Source organism: Cylas formicarius, unplaced genomic scaffold (genome assembly GCF_029955315.1).
Source record: "Cylas formicarius isolate icCylForm1 unplaced genomic scaffold, icCylForm1.1 PGA_scaffold_16__1_contigs__length_5364039, whole genome shotgun sequence".
NCBI lineage: Eukaryota > Metazoa > Arthropoda > Insecta > Coleoptera > Brentidae > Cylas > Cylas formicarius.
Window position 1 is genome coordinate 77,765 of NW_026844246.1, and position 19,857 is coordinate 97,621.

Genomic DNA, 19,857 nt, shown 5'->3' on the forward strand with positions numbered 1-19,857 from the left:
GCTAGTTCACCCGTAAATAGGGAACGTGAGCTGGGTTTAGACCGTCGTGAGACAGGTTAGTTTTACCCTACTGATGACCCGTCGTTGCGATAGTAATCCTGCTCAGTACGAGAGGAACCGCAGGTTCGGACATTTGGTTCACGCACTAGCTCGAGCGGGCTATGGTGCGAAGCTACCATCCGTTGGTTTATGCCTGAACGCCTCTAAGGCCGTATCCTTTCTAGTCGAAGGCGGCAACGATATCTCTTGGAGTTCCGAGAGTCGAAAGGCTCAAAACAATGTGACTTTACTAGGCGGTCGGCGTCCGCGCCGGCCGTCGCACGAGCCCGATTGCCGCTCGAGGTCGCCGATCGGCGGCGGGATCGATCCTTGCCACGTCCGATCAGACCTTCAGGCGGCCGATCGTGGGTCAATCGTTTCGATGTCGGAACTCGGAATTGTCTGTAGACGACTTACGTACCTGGCAGGGTGTTGTACTCGGTAGAGCAGTTACCACACTGCGATCTGTTGAGACTCAGCCCTTAGCTTGGGGATTCGTCTTGTCGGTTAGACGAGACCCCTCGACGATCGATGGAAAAAAAAAAAAGAGAAAAAAAAAAAAAAGGCGAACGTAAAAGGAAAAGCGATTTTCCATTTTACGTTCGCCTTTTTTACGCGGTTAATTTTTTTAAGACCTTACTTGCCGGCCGACCGGCCGGCCTACTCTCGTTTCTTAAAGAAAAAACGAACGGAAGCGAAAACGGATTAGTTAGCTTTTTTTGTTGCCACTAATTCCACCCCCCGGACGTCGCTCGAAATTCGATGTTTGTTTTTTTTGTTTTGTTTTTTTTTTTTTTTTTAAGAAAAATCGGGGCCCGGTTTTCGAAATTTTCTTTCCGAGGCATCCCTAAAAGCTTCGGAAAACCTTCGGGGTCTCCTCTTCGAAGGCGTGTCGTTAGTGTTAGATATCGACGCCGACTTCGAAACGCGCGCCCGGTGTTTGTGATTTCTTTTAATTCGGTCTAGGTTCTCCGAAATAAATACCGCTTTTTTTTGTTCCTTATTTCCGTCGTTCGCGCGATACGAATCGAAATCGTAAGTTTAAAAAACAGAAACTGGAAACGGGAACTCGAAACGGAGTGTAATAGGTGTCGGGTGGGTATAGGAAACGGGCGGGACACGCGATCGCGAAAATCGCTTTCTCCGCCGAGCGACGTCGAACGAAAAGTCGAAAAATTATCGGTCGCGAGTCGAACATTGCGGGCTTCGATTCCGGTAAAACTTCGACCGCGAAACTTTTGCCCGAATCAAAAAAAAAACTCGCTTTTCGATTGTTTACCTTGAAAATTTGAAAGCTCCACTTTCGTCGTGATTTTAGTTCGAAAATCTCTCTCGCTTCGGGTTCTGCTCGCTCGCGAAACAAACTTTATAGTATTTTAAAACCTTATTCGAAATAGCGGTCCGTTTCGTTTTTAAACGTCGGCCGAAACATGGAAAAAAAACGATCGCTGCGAAGCGCGGAACCTCACCGCCGAAGCCGGGCTCTTTCCTAGCGTAAATCCGACGGCGTTCAGTCCTCCGATTGTCCGTCCGACCATAGTCGAATTCGTTCGCCGGCCTAACCGAATTTATTAATTTCGACGCGCGCGCGGTACTCGTACTCGTGTTGTCGTTGTTTTTGTCGCCGTTGTTTTCCGTCGTCAGTATTTGCGATAATATGGCAGAAAGCGAAGTGAAAGTGTCGACCGCGTCGGCCGCTTCTTCTCCGGCTCAAACCTCCGCGACCATTTCTTCGTCTTCGTCGACGACCGTGAAAAAGGAAAAGAAAGCCAAGAATCCCAGAACGAAACCCAACCATCCGCCGACTTCCGAAATGGTAAACAACGCCATAAAGGGACTAAAAGAGAGAGGCGGTTCTTCGTTGCAAGCCATAAAAAAATACGTGGCCGCCAACTACAAAGTGGACGCCGAAAAAGTGGCTCCTTTCATTAAAAAGTACTTGAAGTCGGCCGTCGCTGCGGGAACTTTGGTTCAAACCAAGGGCAAAGGTGCGTCCGGTTCGTTCAAATTGGCGTCTTCGACTTCTAATTCGGCGAAAAGCGGAGCCGCGTCCTCATCCTCGGAAAAAAAGAAGTCCGTGACCAGAACGAAGAAAGCGTCTCCGAAAAAAACCACCGGAGAAAAATCTGGCGCCGCAGGTGGTGGTGGTGGCGCTTCTTCGAAGCCCGCCGTAAAAAAGGCGGTCGCCGCCTCTCCGAAGGGAAAAGGAAAAAGCGGGGCCGCCGCGTCGTCCGTGGAGAAGAAATCGGCAGCTAAAAAATCCGCCGAAAAGAAAACCGCCAAAGGCGCCGCCGGAACGGCGGTAGCGGCGTCGATTAAAACCAAATCGCCTTCGAAAGCCAAAAAATCAAACAAGGGACCGACGAAGAAACCGAAAGCGCCCAAACCCAAAACGGCAAAATCGCCTCCCGTAGCCGCTTCCGGCAAAGTTAAAAAGCCCGTCTCGCCCAAAAAGAAGAAATGAACCGCCGAGAGAACGTCGATGGGTGTTTAAAAAAAAAACGAAATTTTCGAAACGGTTCTTATCAGAACCACAAAAAAAATCGCTATCGAATTCGTAACTATCTTCAAAGGCAAACTCGAATCCCGGGCGTCTCGGGGGTAAATAGAAAACGATTTCTTTAAAAAATATATATAAGTATAAATTTATTAAAAAATCTCGAAAAGGACTTCTCTTTTTCTTCTTTTTTCTCTTTTCCATTTCGTTCTCCCTACGACAAACTTATTCTAACTTATCCGCCGGCGAATTTTAAACTGCATCTCGTTTAACAACGAAGCGTAGTCGATTCCGACGACGATCACGCAAACATTAAGAGAAATATCCCCGCGAACGTATTTATATGAGAAGAAAGTCCGTTGACAAGCTCCTCCCACCGAAAAGCGAACAGGGGGCGGAGCTTGTTGACCGACTCCGTCGCGATATAAATACGTTCGCCGGGGTTTTTTCTCATTTCGATCGCGAAGACCGCTTTTCTTTGTGAATAATAATGCCTTCGAAAACCGGTGGAAAAGCCGCCGCGAAAAAGCAGAAGAACGAAAGCCGTCACCAAATATACCAGAGGTCGAAATAAAAACTCGTCCGGTTTTACAAAGCAACGGGGAGTGGGGGGGGTTCTTTTCAGAACCACTAATAATTTTTTTTAAAGACGTCGTTAGTTGCGAAAAAAAAAAAATCCAACCGGGCCGTTCTCAAATAATTAATAAATGAAAAAGTTTTATTTTTTATTTTCAATTTTTAACGAAATCTTAAAGGAAAATGATTTGTGGTTCTTAAAAGAACCGGTTTGTTGTTAATAATAATAAAAGAGATTATTATTAATCTTAAGCTCTCTCTCCCCTGATACGCCTCGCCAATTGAATATCTTTCGGCATGATCGTTACTCGTTTGGCATGAATGGCGCACAAATTTGTATCTTCGAAAAGACCGACGAGATAAGCTTCGCTCGCTTCTTGCAACGCCATTACCGCGGAACTTTGGAAACGCAGATCCGTTTTAAAGTCTTGAGCGATTTCTCTGACCAGTCGTTGGAACGGTAATTTTCGGATCAATAGTTCGGTGCTCTTTTGATAACGTCTAATTTCTCTCAAAGCCACGGTGCCCGGTCTGTAGCGATGAGGTTTTTTAACTCCTCCGGTTGCCGGTGCACTTTTTCTCGCCGCTTTGGTCGCCAACTGCTTTCGGGGCGCTTTTCCTCCGGTCGATTTACGAGCGGTCTGCTTGGTTCTGGCCATGATAATAAAACACGTTCGCGGACGTACTAGAACACCAAATCACTAACACTCGTCGACAGATAATGGCCGCACGAACGTCCGTCCGTTTAATTTGTACCCGAGCGTTTTCTCTTCTCATTGGTCCAATCGACCTTTTTGGGCGTGGCGAATTCCGACTCGACAAAACCGAAGCGCCGGACCGTTTTCGGTCAGTTGATCGTGGCACTTCGGACGGTTTTGTTTGTTATATATCGATCAGAGAACTCGGCTCGTATTAAAAATGACCGGTAGAGGGAAAGGCGGCAAAGGTTTGGGAAAAGGTGGTGCAAAGCGACATCGCAAAGTGTTGAGGGATAACATTCAGGGAATAACCAAGCCGGCCATTAGAAGATTGGCCCGTCGCGGAGGCGTGAAACGAATTTCCGGATTGATTTACGAAGAAACTCGTGGCGTTTTAAAGGTGTTTTTGGAAAACGTCATCAGAGACGCGGTAACCTATACGGAGCACGCCAAAAGAAAAACGGTAACGGCAATGGACGTGGTGTACGCCCTAAAAAGACAAGGTAGAACTCTTTACGGATTTGGTGGCTAAATTTTTCGTCGATCTTGCGGAAACACAAAAAAAAAAAAAAAAGGTTCTTTTCAGAACCACAAAATACGTTCCAAAGATTATTCGTTATTTCGAGTATAATGCCCAACAAACCATTATCGAGTCGAGGTAAGTTTTGAATTTTTAATTTCTCCCCGTGTTAGTGTGATTATTAAATCTGTGAAATAAAGGAAACGAAATCTCAAATAGAAAAGTATTTGTGGTCCTTACAAGAACCGTCTTCCTTCCCGGCGAAAACTTTATTTAGCTTTGTTGTCGGTTTTCTTAGGCAACAGAACCACCTAGCGATCTTAACTTCGGATAATAATTTGTTCAATTCCTGGGATCGGCAATTGTAAATGTCGAGGTATTATACCGGTTTTCTTATAGTCCGAAAGAGAAAACGTAAAAAGAAGGAACGTTTCTTTTTTTTTTTTTTTTTAATAATCTGTTAAATAAACGAAACGAAATCTCAAATAGAAAAGTATTTGTGGTCCTTAGAAGGACCGTTTTCCCATCGTCTTCCCTCGCCGCAATTTTTATTTTGCTTTGTTGTCGGTTTTCTTGGGCAAAAGAACCGCTTGAATGTTCGGCAAAACACCTCCCTGAGCGATCGTTACTCCCGATAATAATTTGTTCAATTCCTCGTCGTTTCGGATCGCCAGTTGTAAATGTCGCGGAATGATTCTGGTTTTCTTATTGTCCCTCGCCGCGTTACCGGCCAATTCCAAAACTTCGGCGGCCAAATATTCCATTACGGCCGCCAAATATACCGGAGCTCCGGCGCCGACCCTCTCCGCATAGTTTCCTTTCCGAAGTAATCGGTGAATTCTACCTACCGGAAACTGTAAACCGGCCCTGCTAGAACGAGACTTCGCTTTCCCTTTGACTTTGCCTCCTTTTCCGCGTCCCGACATCGTTATTACCGTTAATAGTACACGCACGAACGTTAACAGCACAATGACGCTCTCGCAGACCGTGGGCGCGCTATTTATAGGACATGGGCATGGACCAATGGGATTAGCGCTTCGGCGAACGATGCCCGGGGGCGGAGCTTGTCGGCCGACTCGGTTCTCAAATAAATAGCTGCGGCCCGGTGTGGGCCTTGTCAGTCCGTTACTTTGCGCGCGTCTAATCGATTGTAGAAAATGCCACCGAAAGTAAGCGGTAAAGCGGCGAAAAAAGCCGGCAAGGCTCAAAAAAATATTTCGAAGAGTGATAAGAAAAAGAAACGCAGGAGGAAGGAGAGTTACGCAATTTACATTTACAAAGTGTTGAAGCAAGTTCATCCGGATACTGGCATTTCGAGCAAAGCCATGTCCATTATGAATTCGTTCGTAAACGACATTTTCGAAAGGATTGCCGCCGAAGCTTCTCGTTTGGCTCACTATAATAAGCGATCCACTATTACTAGCAGAGAGATTCAAACGGCCGTGAGATTGTTGTTGCCCGGAGAGTTGGCCAAGCACGCCGTCAGTGAAGGGACCAAAGCCGTCACAAAATACACCAGTTCTAAATAAATGAGCGTCGACTTGGAGAGTGTAAATTCACCAAAAACGGTTCTTTTCAGAACCACAATTTTTATATATTAATCAATTCGTTTATTCATATCTTTCTTTCTTATTTTTTTTTTTTTCGAATCATAGTTAGATAAAAGTGCTTATCGTCGAAATAAATGGCAGGAACCCGGTTTCGCGTTTATTTCGATTGACGTTTTTGGTTAGCAAAATTGAATTTTCCTATTTTTTTATTTAATTAGGTCAGTTCGTGTTGAACGTAGTTTTGATTACTTTTTATTTGAGTGTGCTTAATTTTGTTTGTGTTTGTTTAGTTTTTGCGAATTGTGGTTCGTTTTGGTGAAGTTTTGCATGTTTTTTTTTTTGGTTTGGTTGATTTGGGTTTGTTACACGGTTAATTTTGGTTTCTTTTGCTGAATTTTCGCTAGTTTTGGTTACTTTGGTTTATTATTTCCAGTTTCGGCCGCTATTGGTTAGTTAGGATTATCGTTAGTTTTGGGTTTGTTTAGGATAATTTTGGCTTGTTTTTGTTAATTTTGACTACTTTTGCTTAATTTTGCTTAGTTTTGGTTACTTTGGTTTATTATTTCCAGTTTCGGCCGCTATTAGTTAGTTAGGGTTCATTTCGGTTAGTTTTTGTGAACGTTTCCTATTTTTGCTTAATTATCGTTAGTTTTGGTTTGTTTAGGATAAGTTTGGCTTGTTTTTGTTAATTTTGACTACTTTTGCTTAATTTTGCTTAGTTTTGTTTACTTTGGTTTATTATTTCCAGTTTCGGCCGCTATTAGTTAGTTATGGTTCGTTTCGGTTAGTTTTTGTGAACGTTTCCTATTTTTGCTTAATTATCGTTAGTTTTGGTTTGTTCAGGATAAGTTTGGCTTGTTTTTGTTAATTTTGACTACTTTTGCTTAATTTTGCTTAGTTTTGGATAATTTGGTTTGTTTTGCCGAACTTTGGCCAATTTTGGTTTGTTATGATTAATTTTGCTTAGTTGTGGTTATTTTTGTTCCTTTTGGTTAGTTTTGTTTAATTTTGGTTATATTCGGTTAATTTTGGTTAGTTTTGCTTATTTTTGCTTTGTTTCGGTTAGTTTTGCTTATTTTTCTCTGCTCGCGGCTAGCGGCAAAAACCTTTTATGGGAGTATATGTTAAAATGAATAAAATAAAAAAAAAAAAACAAAACTCTCTTCCCGCTGGTCCGCAATATTAAAGAAGACGGACTTATAAATGTTTAATAATGAATTTATTAAATCGCGAGAAAAAAAAATGCAAACACCCGAAATTAAAAATGATGGAGAGTATCGTCCGACAAAATCCGGGGACGGCGATTTATTTTTAAGTCGGAACCGGAACCGGCGGTCAGTTAACAAAAGTAAGTAAAGAAAAAAAAATATTTGAAAAAGTGCCCGCTTTAACCAAATCGAACGTAACCACGAGCGAAAGTTTCGCTCCGAACTTTATTTGCCCGCCGCAGCCGATATTCGGGTTTTCACGTGAAACGTTCGGAAGACTAAGGAATGGTCCGTTACCTATAATAGGTGAGATGGTCTCGAGCGCGACCGCCGCGTCGTGCGTATAGACACTTCTCCCTTCGCAGAGCAAAATGCTTTTTCGATCGTTAGATCGCCTTCGAGTCGACCGTTTGGCGCGATTAATTGGCTCGCTTAACATTTTCGTATCGTGGGTTCAATTTTTTAAGAAAAATTGGTTTCCTTCATCGGTACGGGAACGTAGACCGTTTTTCGTTTGCCATCGGCCCGTCTTCGTAGCAGCGATTGCTCGAGCGTTCGAAAACATTTTAAGGCTCCGCACCTTATACAGCTAGATCGCGAACTTAGCGGGTGTTTTAAAGTAAGATTTGGCACTTCGTGGTTCGAAAGCGGTCGCCCTATAATATTTTTCTTCCGAAAAATTTGCGATAACTCTCATCTAACCGAGCGAGTTTATATGCGAATCCGGAACGTTTCTTTCGAGAAATCTCGTGTCGCTTTCAATCTAGCGAAGAGTGATCGAGAGAATGTCCGAAAATTTCCGTCGATCGACGTTCGTTGCCCGAGGCACATCGGTTCGACGCGCGCCGCATTTTAAAGCTTATTATGCGCGCGCGAGTCGGATTGTTTGATCGCGCACTCACGTCGTCTCGATATTTATTACCAACAAAAAAAAATTGGACGGATCGCGTCCGAATAATAATAATAACGAGTGTGGCGTCGGGAACGGTTCATTTCCGTACTCGCACGCTATCACCGCCACACAAAGTGGTCGCGTCTGTTTCTATTTAAAAATAAAATAAACGCGTTTCGCGCGCGTAATTATTATTTTTAAAAAAGAGACTGTTTGTTGTCGTACCGCGCCCGATCGTCGTCATCCGTGGCGGCGGCGGCGGCGGCGCGCTCGACACGTAGAACAGCTCCCTGGTTGATCCTGCCAGTAGTCATATGCTTGTCTCAAAGATTAAGCCATGCATGTTTCAGTACAAGCCAAATTAAGGTGAAACCGCGAAAGGCTCATTAAATCAGTTATGGTTCCTTAGATCGTACCCACAATTACTTGGATAACTGTGGTAATTCTAGAGCTAATACATGCAAACAGAGGTCCGACCGGAGACGGAAGGAGTGCTTTTATTAGATCAAAACCAATCGGTGGCGGGTTCGCGCCCGACATCGTTCAACTTGGTGACTCTGAATAACTTTACGCTGATCGCACGGTCTCGCACCGGCGACGCATCTTTCAAATGTCTGCCTTATCAACTGTCGATGGTAGGTTCTGCGCCTACCATGGTCGTAACGGGTAACGGGGAATCAGGGTTCGATTCCGGAGAGGGAGCCTGAGAAACGGCTACCATATCCAAGGAGGGCAGCAGGCGCGCAAATTACCCACTCCCGGCACGGGGAGGTAGTGACGAAAAATAACGATACGGGACTCATCCGAGGCCCCGTAATCGGAATGAGTACACTCTAAACCCTTTAACGAGGATCAATTGGAGGGCAAGTCTGGTGCCAGCAGCCGCGGTAATTCCAGCTCCAATAGCGTATATTAAAGTTGTTGCGGTTAAAAAGCTCGTAGTCGAATTTGTGTCTCGCGCCGCCGGTTCATCGTCCGCGGTGTTAACTGGCGTGCCGCGAGACGTCCTGCCGGTGGACTTAGCCCGTTCACGCGGGCGGTCCAACTCAATCCTGCCGCGGTGCTCTTCATTGAGTGTCGAGGTGGGCCGGCACGTTTACTTTGAACAAATTAGAGTGCTTAAAGCAGGCTAAAACTTCGCCTGAATACTGTGTGCATGGAATAATGGAATAGGACCTCGGTTCTATTTTGTTGGTTTTCGGAACCCCGAGGTAATGATTAATAGGAACGGATGGGGGCATTCGTATTGCGACGTTAGAGGTGAAATTCTTGGATCGTCGCAAGACGGACAGAAGCGAAAGCATTTGCCAAAAACGTTTTCATTGATCAAGAACGAAAGTTAGAGGTTCGAAGGCGATCAGATACCGCCCTAGTCCCCGCATAACAAGCGACCGCGCTTCGCGCGCCGCTTGTTATGCGGGAATTGACTCTAAACGTTGCCGGCTCGCGATGTATCTCGGGAACGGCCGGTTCGATCGGGATGAAACTTGGCGGGTCGGCGGAGGGGGTGGCCGCGATTTCGGCGCCGCGAACGGAACCGCCCCCGACCTCGGGGGGCGGAGTTACCGCCCCCGAAAGAACTTTTTTCCGGAAAATGGCGGAAACGATGTCGGATCCGGGTAAAGCGGGGTCGGAAACCGTCCCCTTTGGGGCGGAAATTCTCTCCGTTTCTCGCTACGACGAACCGTTTCCGAGATACGGCGGTTTTTTGGAAAAATTTTCAAAATTTTCAAATCGTCGTATCTCGAAAACGGTGCGTCGGAGGCGAAAAATAAGCGAATTTTCGTACCGGCCTCGGCGTCATTGACTAGGCGGACCGGCCGACTCGGCGTGGGGAATCGACTGACAAAGTCTCAACCCCCCCCCTCCAAATTTTACCCCCTCGAATTTTGTAATTTTTGAAAAAAAAAAATCGGAGAAGATGCCTTCTAAGGGTAAAGGGGGATGAGAAGCGACCCCTTTGGGGCGAAAATTTCGTGCGTTTTTCGATCCGACGAGCAGTTTTCGAGATTTCGACATTTTCGAAAAATTTTCGAAAAAGGGCCGTATCTCGGAAACGGTGCGTCGGAGGCGAAAAATAAGCGAATTTTCGTACCGGCCTCGGCGTCATTGACTAGGCGGACCGGCCGACTCGGCGTGGGGAATCGACTGACAAAGTCTCAACCCCCCCCCTCCAAATTTTACCCCCTCGAATTTTGTAATTTTTGAAAAAAAAAAATCGGAGAAGATGCCTTCTAAGGGTAAAGGGGGGTGAGAAGCGACCCCTTTGGGGCGAAAATTTCGTGCGTTTTTCGATCCGACGAGCAGTTTTCGAGATTTCGACATTTTCGAAAAATTTTCGAAAAAGGGCCGTATCTCGGAAACGGTGCGTCGGAGGCGAAAAATAAGCGAATTTTCGTACCGGCCTCGGCGTCATTGACTAGGCGGACCGGCCGACTCGGCGTGGGGAATCGACTGACAAAGTCTCAACCCCCCCCCTCCAAATTTTACCCCCTCGAATTTTGTAATTTTTGAAAAAAAAAAATCGGAGAAGATGCCTTCTAAGGGTAAAGGGGGGTGAGAAGCGACCCCTTTGGGGCGAAAATTTCGTGCGTTTTTCGATCCGACGAGCAGTTTTCGAGATTTCGACATTTTCGAAAAATTTTCGAAAAAGGGCCGTATCTCGGAAACGGTGCGTCGGAGGCGAAAAATAAGCGAATTTTCGTACCGGCCTCGGCGTCATTCACTAGGCGGACCGGCCGACTCGGCGTGGGGAATCGACTGACAAAGTCTCAACCCCCCCCCTCCAAATTTTACCCCCTCGAATTTTGTAATTTTTGAAAAAAAAAAAATCGGAGAAGATGCCTTCTAAGGGTAAACGGGGGCGAGAAGCGACCCCTTTGGGGCGAAAATTTCGTCCTTTTTTTGATTGGACGAACCATTTTCAAGATATAGCGATTTTAAAATCGAAAAAAAAAATTCGAAAAAGGGCCGTATCTCGGTAACGGTGCGTCGGAGGCGAAAAATAAGCGAATTTTCGTACCGAGTTTATCATAACGCGCGTAGAGTGGTGCGGTTTCGTAAACACTATAGCCTGGTAGGTTTCCGACGTTCCTCCTATCCATTCAAGTTTTAAATTTTAAATCGAGGTAGGCTCGCAATACTCTATACGATGCCGGCGGGGGTACCAAAATCAAGAAAATGGGAAAACAGATACCGGATTCCCGTAAAATCGGGTGGTAAACCGACCCCTTTGGGGCAAAAAATGGCTCCGTTTTCCCAAAAAACGAACCGTTTTGGAGTTATGGCCATTTTAAAATCGAAAAAAAAAATTCGAAAAAGGGCCGTATCTCGGAAACGGTGCGTCGGAGGCGAAAAATAAGCGAATTTTCGTACCGAGTTTATCACAACGCGCGTAGAGTGGTGCGGTTTCGTAAACACTATAGCCTGGTAGGTTTCCGACGTTCCTCCTATCCATTCAAGTTTTAAATTTTAAATCGAGGTAGGCTCGCAATACTCTATACGATGCCGGCGGGGGTACCAAAATCAAGAAAATGGGAAAACAGATACCGGATTCCCGTAAAATCGGGTGGTAAACCGACCCCTTTGGGGCAAAAAATGGCTCCGTTTTCCCAAAAAACGAACCGTTTTGGAGTTATGGCCATTTTAAAATCGAAAAAAAAAATTCGAAAAAGGGCCGTATCTCGGTAACGGTGCGTCGGAGGCGAAAAATAAGCGAATTTTCGTACCGAGTTTACCATAACGCGCGTAGAGTGGTGCGGTTTCGTAAACACTATAGCCTGGTAGGTTTCCGACGTTCCTCCTATCCATTCAAGTTTTAAATTTTAAATCGAGGTAGGCTCGCAATACTCTATACGATGCCGGCGGGGGTACCAAAATCAAGAAAATGGGAAAACAGATATCGGATTCCCGTAAAATGGGGCCGTAAACCGTCCCCTTTGGGGCAAAAAATTTCTCGGTTTTCCCAAAAAACGAACCGTTTTCGAGTTATGACCATTTTAAAATCGAAATAAAAAATTCGAAAAAGGGCCGTATCTCGGTAACGGTGCGTCGGAGGCGAAAAATAAGCGAATTTTCGTACCGAGCTCAACGTAATTCGCGTAGAGTAGTGCGGTTTCGTAAACACTATAGTCTGGTAGGTTTCCGACGTTCCTCCTATCCATTCAAGTTTTAAATTTTAAATCGAGGTAGGCTCGCAATACTCTATACGATGCCGGCGGGGGTACCAAAATCAAGAAAATGGGAAAACAGATACCGGATTCCCGTAAAATCGGGTGGTAAACCGACCCCTTTGGGGCAAAAAATTGCTCGGTTTTCCCAAAAAACGAACCGTTTTCGAGTTATGACCATTTTAAAATCGAAATAAAAAATTCGAAAAAGGGCCGTATCTCGGTAAGGGTGCGTCGGAGGCGAAAAATAAGCGAATTTTCGTACCGAGCTCAACATAATTCGCGTAGAGTAGTGCGGTTTCGTAAACACTATAGCCTGGTAGGCTTCCGACGTTCCTCCTATCCATTCAAGTTTGAAATTTTAAAGCGAGGTAGGCTTTCATTTTTCCCTTTTTAAAATCGATCATCGATTTATCGAATTATTTTCGTGATTTTTGCATCTCTTAAATATGGCAACGTCCGACGATTCTCTAACAGCCGTTATTTTACCCGCGAAAAAATGATTTACGATCGACGGACAGAAAAGCGTTATAAAAGTGGATGGGGTGACACTGTTGCCAGAAGCATCCCTGCATTGTGATTTATATCGATTTTTATTGAAAAAAGATCAATTTCAATTCAACGAAAAGAGACGGGATGCAGTTGAAAGTGTTTCCAGATAGATTTCGACGATTCTCATAATTGGTAAAAACAAAAATTAACTCGCATCATTTTTAATAACTACGTTTTGCGCTCAACGTGGCAACGTTCGACGATCTTAGCGATCGTTATCCTAGGCGCGAAATATTAAATAATTGGTGGGGGTGACAATGTAGGTGGGATGATCTTCATCGAGATTTGCATTTAGTTTGTTTTAAAAGTGCACCCGAGAAAGTTAATTGTGATTGATTTTCTTTTTTTAAGGTAATTAAATATAATTCTATTGCTATGTGCTCCTACCCGGACATGAAGAAAAAGTTTTCGAGTTGCGACTATCTCTCGCTAATATATTTTAGTATTTTTTTTCTTTGCATTGGTTTTTACATCTCTAGCGTCATATTCAAAAATTTTAAAAATATACCGGATGTCCTTAAATTATTTCCTACGTAAAATCATACGCGGGTTGCGTAACTCTGTTTTCACACCATCACACGTACTCCGATAACGTAGTTTGCTTTTGATCACATACAGGTTGTCCCATTTTCTTTACATTGGTTCTATGTGTTTCGTTATTATATCGCTTCTTTTGAGTCAACGATACTTTCGTTTTCGTTATTTTTATTTCCTTCTTTGAATTTAAATTGTATACAGGACGTCGCGATATTGTTCCCCGTGTTAAATGAGTATTTCGATTTAAATTTGCTAATGTTTTTTTGCATCTCTGGCTTTATAATTTTAAATTTAGTTTTTTAAAAATATACCGGATGTCCTTAAATTATTTCCTACGTTAAATCATGCGCGGGTTGCGTAACTCTGTTTTTACACCATCACACGTACTCCGATAACGTAGTTTGGTTTTAATCACATACAGGTTGTCCCATTTTCTTTACATTGGTTCTATGTGTTTCGTTATTATATCGCTTCTTTTGAGTCAACGATACTTTCGTTTTCGTTATTTTTATTTCCTTCTTTGAATTTAAATTGTATACAGGACGTCGCGATATTGTTCCCCGTGGTAAATGAGTATTTCGATTTAAATTTGCTAATGTTTTTGCATCTCTGGCTTTATAATTTTAAATTTAGTTTTTTAAAAATATACCGGATGTCCTTCAATTATTTCCTACGTTAAATCATGCGCGGGTTGCGTACTCTGTTTTTACACCATCACACGTACTTCGATAAGGTAGTTTGCTTTTAATCACATACAGGTTGTCCCATTTTTTTTATATTGGTTCCATGTGTTACGTTATTATATCGCTTCTTTTGAGTCAACGATACTTTCGTTTTCGTTATTTTTATTTCCTTCTTTGAATTTAAATTTTATACAGGACGTCGCGATATCGTTCCCCGCGGTAAATGAATATTTCGATTTAAATTTGCTAATGTTTTTGCATTTCTGGCTTCATAATTTTAAATTTAGTTTTTTAAAAATATACCGGATGTCCTTAAATTATTTCCTAACTAAAATCATGCGCGGGTTGCGTAACTCTGTTTTTACACCATCACACGTACTCCGATAAGGTAGTTTGCTTTTAATCACATACAGGTTGTCCCACTTTCTTTACATTGGTTCTATGTGTTTCGTTATTATATCGCTCCTTTTGAGTCAACGATACTTTCGTTTTCGTTATTTTTATTTCCTTCTTTCAATTTAAATTGTATACAGGACGTCGCGATATTGTTCCCCGCGGTAAATGAGTATTTCGATTTAAATTTGCTAATGTTTTTGCATCTCTGGCTTTATAATTTTAAATTTAATTTTTTAAAAATATACCGGATGCCCTTAAATTATTTCCTACGTTAAATCATGCGCGGGTTGCGTAACTCTGTTTTCGCACCATCACACGTACTCCGATAAAATAGTTTGCTTCTAATCATAATAATAATAAAATTTCAATCTTCTCGGAGCGACGTAGGTATTTTAAAAAACCGAAAACATAAATTTTTGGACAAAATCACGACCAAATACTCATGAAAATTTGGATCGAGGTCGATGTTAACCGATCCGGCTTAAATTTGGTGCGAAGATAGGGAGTCGGGTGGGTATTCAAAAAAAATAGTCAGTTGTTTAATTATAACTTTCTTAGTCCTTCCGGGGAACGAAATATTAACAAAAAAAACGGATTTTTTTCAAAAAATGTTTTATATTTCCGTTATTTATGATTCTAGGAATTTAAAAACCTATTCATTATATACTTTGGTCTTTTCTCTATTTAATGATATGAAAAGATCTTACACAAGTTTTATGGTTTTTGGTCGGGAACGGTTTATGTCGGAGACAGCAATTTTTTAAAAATTAGTATTAATAATTATTTATAATTAAATGGTGAGACTTGAAGAGGACTTTATAATTTTTATTTATAGACCTCATTGACTTCCATCTTTTAAAAAAAAATCAATCCCTTCGAAGTAATGCAGGTATTTAAAAAAAATAAAAATAGGAATTTTTGAGGAGTATCATGATATCCATGAAAATTAAAATTTGAGATTATTAATTAATGATGGCGAGGGCTGGAGACAGACGTTATGGTATTTACGAATAGACCTCATTGACCTCTAACTTTGATAAAAATTTCAACCTTCTGGGAGAAACGTAGATAGTTTAAAAAATTAAAAATTTAAAATTTTTGAAGAAAAACATGATAAATACGAAAATAATAAAATTCAAATATTAACCAAAAAGGGGGGGTTGGGGGGGACGTTATAGTATCTACGAATAGACCTCATTGGTGTATATTTTTCGTAAAAATTCCAACTTTGTCGGATTCATATGGGTTGAGAAATAACCTAAAAATATCAGTTCAAATGGAAAAATCGGCTTAAACATCAATAATCAATTTTGAATGTTTTATATCTTATTTGTTTATAATATTGAGAATTTGAAATTTATGTGGTAAATACTTTGGTTCTTTGTCTATAAAAAAATCCTAAAATGATTCCCACAAGTTATACCGTTTGTCGTCGGGAACGGTTTTTTCATGGGGTTATAAATTTATGTTGAATAATTAATTACATTTAAACGGAGGGGGCTGGGGGGAATTTTATGATATCTGTAAATAGATCTCATTGATCTTCATCTTTGATAAAAATTTTAACCTTCTCGGTATTTGAAAAAATTAAAAAAACATTATAAATGCAGGGTATACGGGAAAATGGGTTATATTGATAAATCATCTATAATTTATAGTTTTTTTCCAAAAATAATTACAAATTCGAATTTCTCGTCCCCGAAAACCCCCTAATGCAAAATTTTATCCAGTTTTGAGAAATCACCTCGAAATCGCATTTCGGGCTCAAAAATCGGCCCGAAAATCGATGGTCGATTTTCAAAGTTTAATATCTCGCTTATTTACAATTTTGAGAATTTGAAATTTATACGCTATATACCTTGGTCTTTCCTCTATCCGACGATATCAAAAAGTTTTATCCAAGTCGTATGGTTTGCCGTCGGGAGCGGTTTTTGTGGGAGGCTGCAAATTTTTTAAAAATGCTTAATTGCAATTAAATGGAGGGGGCTGGGGGGGACTTTATGGTATCTACGGATAGACCTCATCGACCGCCATCTTTCGATAAAATTTCAATCTTCTCGGAGCGACGTAGGTATTTTAAAAAACCGAAAACATAAATTTTTAGACAAAATCACGACCAAACCACTCATGAAAATTTGGATCGAGGTCGATGTTAACCGATCCGACTCAAATTTGGTACGAAGATAGGGGGTCGGGGGGGTATTCAAAAAAAATAGACAGTTGTTTAATTATAACTTTCTTAGTCCTTCCGGGGGACGAAATATTAACAAAAAAAAACGGATTTTTTTCAAAAAATGTTTTATATTTCCGTTATTTATGATTCTAGGAATTTAAAAACCTATTCATTATATACTTTGGTCTTTTCTCTATTTAATGATACTAAAAGATCTTACACAGGTTCTATAGTTTTTTGTCGGAAATGCTTTTTGTTGGAGACTGCATTTTTTTCAAAAATTTTATTAATTATTATTTATATTTAAATGGTGAGAGCTGAGGAGGACTTTATAATTTTTATTTATAGATCTCATTGGCCTCCATCTTTAAAAAAAAAATCAATTTTTTCGAAGTAATGCAGGTATTTAAAAAAAATAAAAATGGGAATTTTTGAGGAGTATCACGATATCCATGAAAATTATAATCTGAGAATATTAATTAATGATGGGGAGGGCGGGAGACGGACGTTATGGTATTTGCGAATAGACCTCATTGACCTCTAACTCTGATAAAAATTTCAACCTTCTGGGAGAAATGTAGATAGTTTAAAAAATTAAAAATTTAAAATTTTTGAAGAAAAACATGATAAATACGAAAATAATAAAATGCAAATATTAACCAAAAAAGGGGGAGTTGAGTGGGACGTTATAGTATCTACGAATAGACCTCATTAGTGTGTATCTTTCGCAAAAATTTCAGCTTACTCGAAGCAGTACGGGCCGAGAAATAACCTTAAAATCTTATTTTAAATGGAAAAATTGACTTAAAAATTAATAATCAATTTTTAACGTTTTATATCTTATTTACTTATTATTTTGAAAAATTGAAATTTACACGTTAAGTACCTTGGTCCTTTCTCTATCTAACGATATCAAAAAGATTTCCACAAGTTTCACCGTTTGTCGCCGAGAGCGGTTTATACATAAGGCTGCAAATTTTTCAAAAATAATTAATATTATTTGAATGGAGTGGGGTGGGAGGAGTTTTATGGTATCTGTGAATAGACCTCATTGACCTCCATCCTTGATAAAAATTTCAACCTTCTCCGAGTAACGTAAGTATTTTAAAAAATTAAAAATCTAAATTTTTAAAGAAAATTATGACAAACATTGAAAGAATAAATCGAAAATATTAACTAAAAATGGGGGGTGGGGGGGGATTTTATAGTGGCTGCGAATAGACCTTATTAACCTTCAACTTCAAAAAAAATTTCAATCCTCTCGGAGCTACGTAAGTATTAAAAAAAAAATAGAAATGTTAATATTGTGAAAATAATGTTTCTAATCCAGGAGCAGGCTATGAGATCGATTTGAATGCTTTACTGTGATTGGTCCGATGATTATACGTGTAATTTTCCTAATCTTTGATCCTATTGGTCCATGCATGTCGTGAGAGGCTCCTTTCATTATAGATATTCCTTGGAATGACGTCATGAATGATAACGGTATCGAAGGCGGTTATGGGGGTTTTGAGGTGCGCTGAAGACGATGCAATTATTTAAAATTGTGTCCGACGTTTCGTTTTAATAGGAAGGCATCTTCAGAGCACTAATTTGTAATAATTGTAATTTGAAGGAGATTTCGGGGGGTTTTTAGGTGCGCTGAAAACGATGCAATGATTTAAAATTGTGTCCGACGTTTCGTTTTCGCAAGAAGCCATCTTCAGAGTACTAATTCGTAATAATTGGAATTTAAAGGTGGTTCCGGGGGTTTTGAGGTTCGCTGAAAACGATGCAATGATTTAAAATTGTGTCCGACGTTTCGTTTTCGCAGGAAGCCATCTTCAGGGCACTAATTCGTAATAATTGGAATTTGAAGGTGGTTCCGGGGGTTTTGAGGTTCGCTGAAAACGATGCAATGATTTAAAATTGTGTCCGACGTTTCGTTTTCGCAGGAAGCCATCTTCAGAGCACTAATTCGTAATAATTGGAATTTGAAGGTGGTTCCGGGGGTTTTGAGGTTCGCTGAAGACGATGCAATGATTTAAAATTGTGTCCGACGTTTCGTTTTCGCAAGAAGCCATCTTCAGAGTACTAATTCGTAATAATTGGAATTTGAAGGTGGTTCCGGGGGTTTTGAGGTTCGCCGAAGACGATGCAATGATTTAAAATTGTGTCCGACGTTTCGTTTTCGCAAGAAGCCATCTTCAGAGTACTAATTCGTAATAATTGGAATTTGAAGGTGGTTCCGGGGGTTTTGAGGTTCGCCGAAGACGATGCAATGATTTAAAATTGTGTCCGACGTTTCGTTTTCGCAAGAAGCCATCTTCAGAGTACTAATTCGTAATAATTGGAATTTGAAGGTGGTTCCAGGGGTTTTGAGGTTCGCTGAAGACGATGCAATGATTTAAAATTTTGTCCGACGTTTCGTTTTCGCAGGAAGCCATCTTCAGGGCACTAATTCGTAATAATTGGAATTTGAAGATGGTTCCGGGGGTTTTGAGGTTCGCCGAAGACGATGCAATGATTTAAAATTTTGTCCGACGTTTCGTTTTCGCAAGAAGCCATCTTCAGAGAACTAATTCGTAATAATTGGAATTTGAATGTGATTCCGGGGGTTTTGAGGTTCGCTGAAGACGATGCAATAATTTAAAATTGTGTCCGACGTTTCGTTTTCGTTATTTTTATTTCCTTCTTTGAATTTAAATTGTATACAGGACGTCGCGATATTGTTCACCGCGGCAAATAAGTATTTCGATTTAATTTTGTTAAAGTTTTTGCATCTCTAACTTCATAATTTTAAATTTAGTTTTTTAAAAATATACCGGATGTCCTTAAATTATTTCCTAGGTTAAATCATGCGCGGGTTGCGTACTCTGTTTTTACACCATCACACGTACTTCGATAAGGTAGTTTGCTTTTAATCACATACAGGTTGTCCCATTTTTTTTATATTGGTTCCATGTGTTACGTTATTATATCGCTTCTTTTGAGTCAACGATACTTTCGTTTTCGTTATTTTTATTTCCTTCTTTGAATTTAAATTTTATACAGGACGTCGCGATATCGTTCCCCGCGGTAAATGAATATTTCGATTTAAATTTGCTAATGTTTTTACATCTCTGGCTTTATAATTTTAAATTTAATTTTTTAAAAATATACCGGATGTCCTTAAATTATTTCCTACCTAAAATCATGCGCGGGTTGCGTAACTCTGTTTTTACACCATCACGCGTACTCCGATAACGTAGTTTGGTTTTAATCACATACAGGTTGTCCCATTTTCTTTACATTGGTTCTATGTGTTTCGTTATTATATCGCTTCTTTTGAGTCAACGATACTTTCGTTTTCGTTATTTTTATTTCCTTCTTTGAATTTAAATTGTAT